This window comes from Tamandua tetradactyla, chromosome 10 (genome assembly GCF_023851605.1).
Source record: "Tamandua tetradactyla isolate mTamTet1 chromosome 10, mTamTet1.pri, whole genome shotgun sequence".
Lineage (NCBI taxonomy): Eukaryota > Metazoa > Chordata > Mammalia > Pilosa > Myrmecophagidae > Tamandua > Tamandua tetradactyla.
The window spans coordinates 6,654,005-6,660,723 of record NC_135336.1 but is presented as its reverse complement, the minus strand read 5'-3'; the positions used below and the strand labels follow the sequence as shown (position 1 = coordinate 6,660,723).

Below are 6,719 nucleotides of genomic sequence, written 5' to 3'. Positions count from 1 at the left end.
CCCCTTCTTGTTCTCTGCTCTGCAATACTATGCCCTAGGAAATCCAGTTACATGAGGCTCCACAGCCTCTGAATTCTGTTACCTCAAATCAGAAAGACTACCAAGCTCTGTTTGGAGTCCCTCTCTGTATCATTTTGCTAATTCTGCCAGAATGCAATATTCCAGAAATGGGTTGGCTTTTATAAAGGGAACTTATTAAGTTGCAAGTTTACTCTTCTAAGGCTATAAAAATGTCTAAACTAAGGCATCCGGGAAAGATACCTTGACTCAAGAAAGGCCAATGGATCCAAAACAGCTCTGTCAGCTGGGAAGGCACGTGGCTGGTTTGGCTTCTGGTTTCAAAAGCTTCCTTGGGGACATTTTCTTTCTACACCTTCTTTCTCTGTCAACACTCTAAGCATCTAAGCTTCCTTCAAAATATTTCCCCTTTTAAATAACTCCAGTTATCAAATCAAGTCCCAGCTTGCATGGGCAGAATCACATCTCCATCTAATCAAAAGATCACACCCACAGTTGGGTGTGTCATATCTCCATGGAAGTCATCTAATCAAAAGTTCCCACCCTATAGACGGAAATACTAGTGGTCAATGAGAGGGAGAGGTAAGGAGTAAGGTATGTATAAGTTTTACTTTTCTTTTTATTTTTTTTGAAGTAATGCAAATGTTCTAAAAAAATGATCATGGTGATGAATATACAACTATGTGATGATATTTTGAGCCATTGATAGTAAATCAAGTATGGAATGTCCATATGTTAAGAATATTCATGTTTGCATGTTGTTTTGTTTTGTCAATAAAATATATATTAAAAAAAAAAAGAGGAGAAGGTAATTTGGTACCCATGACCATCATGGTCCAAAACACAAGAGTTCCTATTCAAACTTATGCTAAAGTCATCACCTCTGCTCCCACCCTCAGTAATAATACTGTAAGATGAAAGAGTTAGACATACTGCAGTAGAGGCATTCTGTTAGGGTAGTGAGGGAACTGAAAGCAGATCTTAATGGAGAACCAGGTAGGTAAGTGGAAATCTTTAATTAGAGAAAGATTTAGAATAGGGCTCATAAAAGCAGCCCTTACTGTGTGACTCTGGGCCAGTTACTTAAGCCTTCTGAGTCACAGATTCCTCATATGTAAAGGACAGTAATTGACATGCATACTTTATAGGGTTGTCAATATCCAATGAGATATTGTGTGAAAAAGTGCTTAGTATATTTAGTAAATACTATGCACTCCATAAATTTTATTCATTGGTTGTTATTAGCATACCCTGAAATCATAGTTATTTAACTTTGGAACCAGGAAGAACCTTGCAGGTTTTTAGTCCAAAGCCAATATTTCACAGACAGGAAAGTTGAAGCTCAGAGAGGGGAAGGGACTTGCCCAAGGTGACAGTTTGTCATTTGATGAACTGAGATACAGAACCCAAGTATTCAGACTCTCTGATCCACTGACCTTCCTCCTCTCCACATCACATATACACAGTAGACCTAGAGGACCAAAAACTCAGTTTTGATTTTGGCTCTTCCACTGGGCATTGTGTGATTTTGGTAAGTCCCTTCTCCCAAGGTCTCAGTTTCCTCATATACAAAATGAAGACATGGCAGTATTTCTAAAGGCCTTTCTAGATTTTGTGTTTTGTGTTTTGGGCAGGTAATTTACATGGACATGGAAGGGTTGGTGTGTTGGAATTGTTTTCCTATGGCAGGCATATCCATTGGTTTGCCTACAGTGGCAAAAAAGGCAAAAAAAAAAAAGTTTTTGTTTCATGTTCTATTTAAGAAAAGAAATCTATCATTCATTTCTAATCTTGTTTATTTGCAGATGCGTTGAGTTAAATAGCACACCACACTTAAGGCAAACTAACCTGCTTCCCAGGAAAGCAGCAGGAAGGTTCCTTCTTTGTTCTCCTTAATTCCCCTTGGGATGCTCATAGCACAGTCTGCCGCCTGCACCGTCCCTGTCATTGGCTTAGGGATTTGCAGAGACCACACAGTTCCTCCCACACATGGAACCTTTGCCACCAACTTAGCGATAATTACTCATTCTGGCTCTTCCCAAGTTGGTAAGGAGCTAGCTCCACTCGCCCGCCTCATGAATGCCTCTGTTCTTCCACAAAAGAGAACCGATACTCTGAAAAGATATGTCAATTAACGCACCTGCCTCTCAAACTTTTTTGGCTGCAGTGAGAGTGGGAATTTTTTTCCTTTCACTTGTAGTGTTCATTTTGCAAGGTTTCCTTTGTTGCCACTTTGAATGGATATGCAGCCTGCCAGAGAAATGCATTTTCCTTGTTGAATATACTGAGCACCCAGTCTATGCCCAGTGCTCTGCAAAGCCTCAGTGCCTGCCCTCAAGTAACTCATAGACAAACAGCAAGAAGAATAAAAAAGAACTCTAAGGCTCAGGTCAGTGTTTTAATGAATACAATAAATTCAGTGTTAAAAGAAAGTGGTATAAGGGAGACATTAACTCTGGCTGGAGACTCAGGAAGGGTTTCCTGAAAGTGGTAGAATTTAAGACTCTGAAAGGTACATAAAATGTAAATGACCAGAAAAGAAATTTTGGGTGACTAAGTTTTACCAAAGGTCATAACCAACATTTAATTTCAACTCAAATATGCTATACTAATTAAACACTGAGAGATTTACTTTTAGAGAGGGAGAAGATGAATTTGTTACTCAAATACAACATTCGTACTGGATGGAGGCTATTGCACCTCTTAGATAGGAAAACTGAAGTCTAGGAAAAATATGTCTTTTTTTTTTAAGATTATTAGGTGGTCCAGAGGAAGAGCAACGAACCCAAGGGGAGTATCCTGCCTTTCCAAGTGCTAGATTAGCGTTTCTCAATGTCAGCACAACTAACATTTTGGGCCAGATCATTCTTTGTTGTGAAGACAGTCCTGAGCCTTGTAGGATCTTTAGCAGCATCCCTGGCTTTTATCTACTAAATGCCAATAGGGTTCCCTTCCCACTTACGGCAACAAAAGTCTCTTCAGATATTGCCAAATATTCCCTGGCAGGCAAAATTGGTTTGAGTGGAGAACCGCTTTGAAAAAGCAGTTCAATATGTTGGAAAGATCCTAGAACAGGGAATCAGGAGAATATGCTCTGCCTCTTTGTAGCTCTTGGACAAATCACTTCCAATATGGGGCTTCCATTTCTTCATTTCTAGAAAGAAAGGAGTTATACTAGATTCGTTCATCCATTCAATCATTTTTGAAGCTCCTACAATGTGCCAGGACTCTTCAAGGTTCTAAGGATATAGCAATGAACAAGAAAAGCAAGGTCCTTGCCTTCATGATGCTTATGTTCTAGCTATGGGCGGTAGATAGTAAAAATATAGGTATATAGAAATTAATCCAAAGAAATGACAAGCTTTATGAAGGGAAAAAAAACAGGGCACTTCTATAGGAGTTGTCTGAGGGTTGGCTTTGCTGATGGATGGATTGCATGTGAGGGATAAAGGAGAAAGGAATCAAGGATGACACATAGGCTTTGGCCTGAATAACTGGGTGTATCATTTTGTCATTTACTATGAGGAATACTGGAAGAAAAGCAGATTTGGGAGTGAAGGGCAGCACTTCAAGATGTGTCTAAAATAATTTCCAATGAGAAAATTCAAATCTGTAATATAATTCAGTATTGCCTTTGTTTTACTTTCTCCAGAGACTTCAGTCTATGCCCCCCAGCCGCCCCAGTTCCCTAATACAAATGCACTACAGATGCACTCACAGATTAGCTGTTACAAAACAAATGTGTGAGGTGTTGGCATAGCAAGAAATCACTATAGTTTCCAAACTATCTCACCCAGACAAAGTCTTGCACCTTACAAGCAACAAGGGACTTGGGAAAATCATGTTAGATGAGATCTTGTCAATGGGAGGTTTTGCTATCAAGAAATCTAATGAGGCCTATATAAAACTGATAATCCATTAGTATTCCTGAACATGCCCCACTTTGCTGCATGGTAATTACTGAGTAGCTACAGACTGGCTCAGAAATATAGTGACAAGACAGACTTCTCCATCCATCATATCACAACAGCTATAATCATCTAATGAATGCTACCTGAATCAAACAGTGGAAAATAATAATAATATCTTTGCTTTCCCCTGAGCCTTTCAGCAAGGTTTCCAGAGCCTGTAGTGAATAGATTTACTGGGAAGTTTGGCTCCCTCTGGGTAGCAAGACCACAGTTGTGTCACAGCCACAGAGCAATGGCGTTCCTTAGACCCAAAGCAGAAAATGGGGTAGATAAATTTTAGCCCAAGAGAAAGCAGTCCTTCAGCTTTAATCTTAGGAGAATAAAAGATTGAGAACATACATGGCTTAGGGTTTCCAGGGTTCCAAGTCAAGAATGATCTTCTCTCTAGGGCTGGTATAACGGATACATCTCCAGATGCCCTAGATTCATTCCACCCAGCACTGGGATGGAGAAGCCACATGGAATGGTGACAAATCCAGTGCTTGGAATTCACAAGACATGGAATTCACAAGAGCAGGTCTTGGCTGCAACTCTTCTACTGATTTAGCTGAGGGCAAATGACTTTCATTCTTTGGACCTCTAATTGTGTAAGTATAAAGGGGGGTAATAAAATATACATTGTATTTCTAAGTGGTTATAGCCATAAAACTGTACATTTAATTTCTATGAAAATATTTAAGTGCAGGAAAATGTTAATTTTAAAATCAGGACAATTTTGAAGAAGCAGTGCCACTGGGTCATAACTAGCCCATGACACTAAGACATCGCATATTCCTTTTCGCAGTTTATTTTCTTCCCTTGTTTTCCTTCAAAGCCAAGCATCAAAGCCCAACATTTACATCATCCTGGAAAATACACTGATTTTGGATTTAGGAGATACAGTTTTGCAACCTTGGGTAAGTCCTTATAAAACACAGATACGTTACCTAGCAGTGGCAACGTATTGATCTGATTGCTGCCTTCTCTGCTTTGGCAGACGTGAGTTTCTCAGGGTACCTTACAGGTCACCCGATAGATAATGATGGAAGAAGCCTTCATAAGAATAGCACCAAGAAGCACTGGGTGGCTGAAGAAAGGCCGCAGGCAGCTAAAGAGATCAGTGGCCCCAAGGATGTGGTCATTAACACAGCAATTGGAAGATCCTTCTATGGAAAGTTTGGCCAGCTCAAATACAATACAGACAATGTACTCTGGGTTTTTACTACCAATCAAAAAGTGGCTTGAAGCAATCTGCTTGTAGAGCAAAGATGTCTACAAAACTATGAATGCTACAAGAACGTAACTCAAAATTATAGAGTACCCCAGTACTGAGGTACAGAAAAATGAGTATTAACTCTGGAAGAATGGCAAGAAAAGTGGGTAAGTTGCAACATTTCATTTCGTCAAGAACAAGGACATCAGCCATTAAAGAAGCATTTGGATAGTTTTCTTAACGGCAAAGGAGGACTCAGGATATTTTTCCTCTGTGGAAAAGCAGTTAAGATGCGATGGTTTGCAGACTGAGGACAAGTGTAGTTGGTGTGGAGATGAGGAACTTGGGATTCGAGAATTTTTTACAGAGCAGAAACTTCCTTACTCAGTAGAACCAATTGCTGAAATTCCTGGAGCCAAAGAATTTAAGAGTTCTTCAGGGAACACTTACGATATTTTCAGAGTAAGTACTGGTGACTTTGACAGGATTTGAGATAGAGGAGTAGTTGTTGTTAATCAAGGTAATTGAGAATGTTATGTTAATATAATGTTGTCCCTAGTCTAGCACATCAACATGTTTCTAGCAATTGAAAATCATGCTCAGGCATGAAAACATAATGAATGACTAAAAAAAAATCATTTACTAATCACATCACAGATCTTTGTTCAAAAATGCATACAACTGTTTAGAGAAAAACACATAATAATATATTAATACTGACTACCTTTAGCGGAGAGTGTAACTAAGGGTATGTGCTGGTTTGAAACTGTTGTATGTCCCAGAAAAGCCATGTTCTTTAACCTTGATTCAGTATGGGGTGGGATCTTTTGATAAAGTTCAGTTTTCATGGAAATGCGATCCACTCAGTTATGGGTGGGACCTTTTGATTAGATAGTTTCCATGGAGATGTGTCTCTACCCTTCAAGCTTGGGTTGCTTACTGGAGTCGTTTAAGAGGGAACAATTTGGGAAAAAGCTTTGGAGCTTATGCAGCCAGAGACCTTTGGAGACAAAGAAAGAAAGCACCCCAGGGAAGCTATTTGAAACAAGGAGCCAAAGACCCCAGCAGATAGCAGCCACATGCCTTCCCAGTTGATAGGGGTGTTCTAGACCCATCAGTCTTTCTTGAATTAAGGTATATTTCCCTGGATGCCTTAGTTTGAACATTTTTGTAGCTGTAGAAAAATAAACTTGCAACTTAATAAATTCCCTTTATAAAAGCCAACCCACTTCTGAAATATTGCATTCTGGTAGCGTTTAACAAACCAAAACAGGGTTAAGACAGACTATACTTGTTTTACTTACAGATTAAAAAAAATTATCCAGACCATGTATTTCTTGTATAACTAATAGATAATAGAGAAATGAAAGGCATATAACAAAGAAATATAAGAGAGAAAAATTGGCATTGAGTACAATGCTTTATTTAATAAGGTACATGGTAAAAAGAAAGTAATCTAAGAAATTATACAAAATAATAATTTTACTATAAACACTCCTTGTGCACCCCTTTTCATGTTTTTTCTCCTCATATAATAA

At 38.9% G+C, this 6,719-nt stretch overlaps 1 pseudogene; it reads left to right on the top strand.

Moving 5' to 3' along the window:
• Positions 1-5,250: 5,250 nt before the first annotated feature.
• LOC143648908 (thiopurine S-methyltransferase pseudogene) lies at positions 5,251-5,745 on the top strand (annotated as a pseudogene).
• Positions 5,746-6,719: the final 974 nt, after the last annotated feature.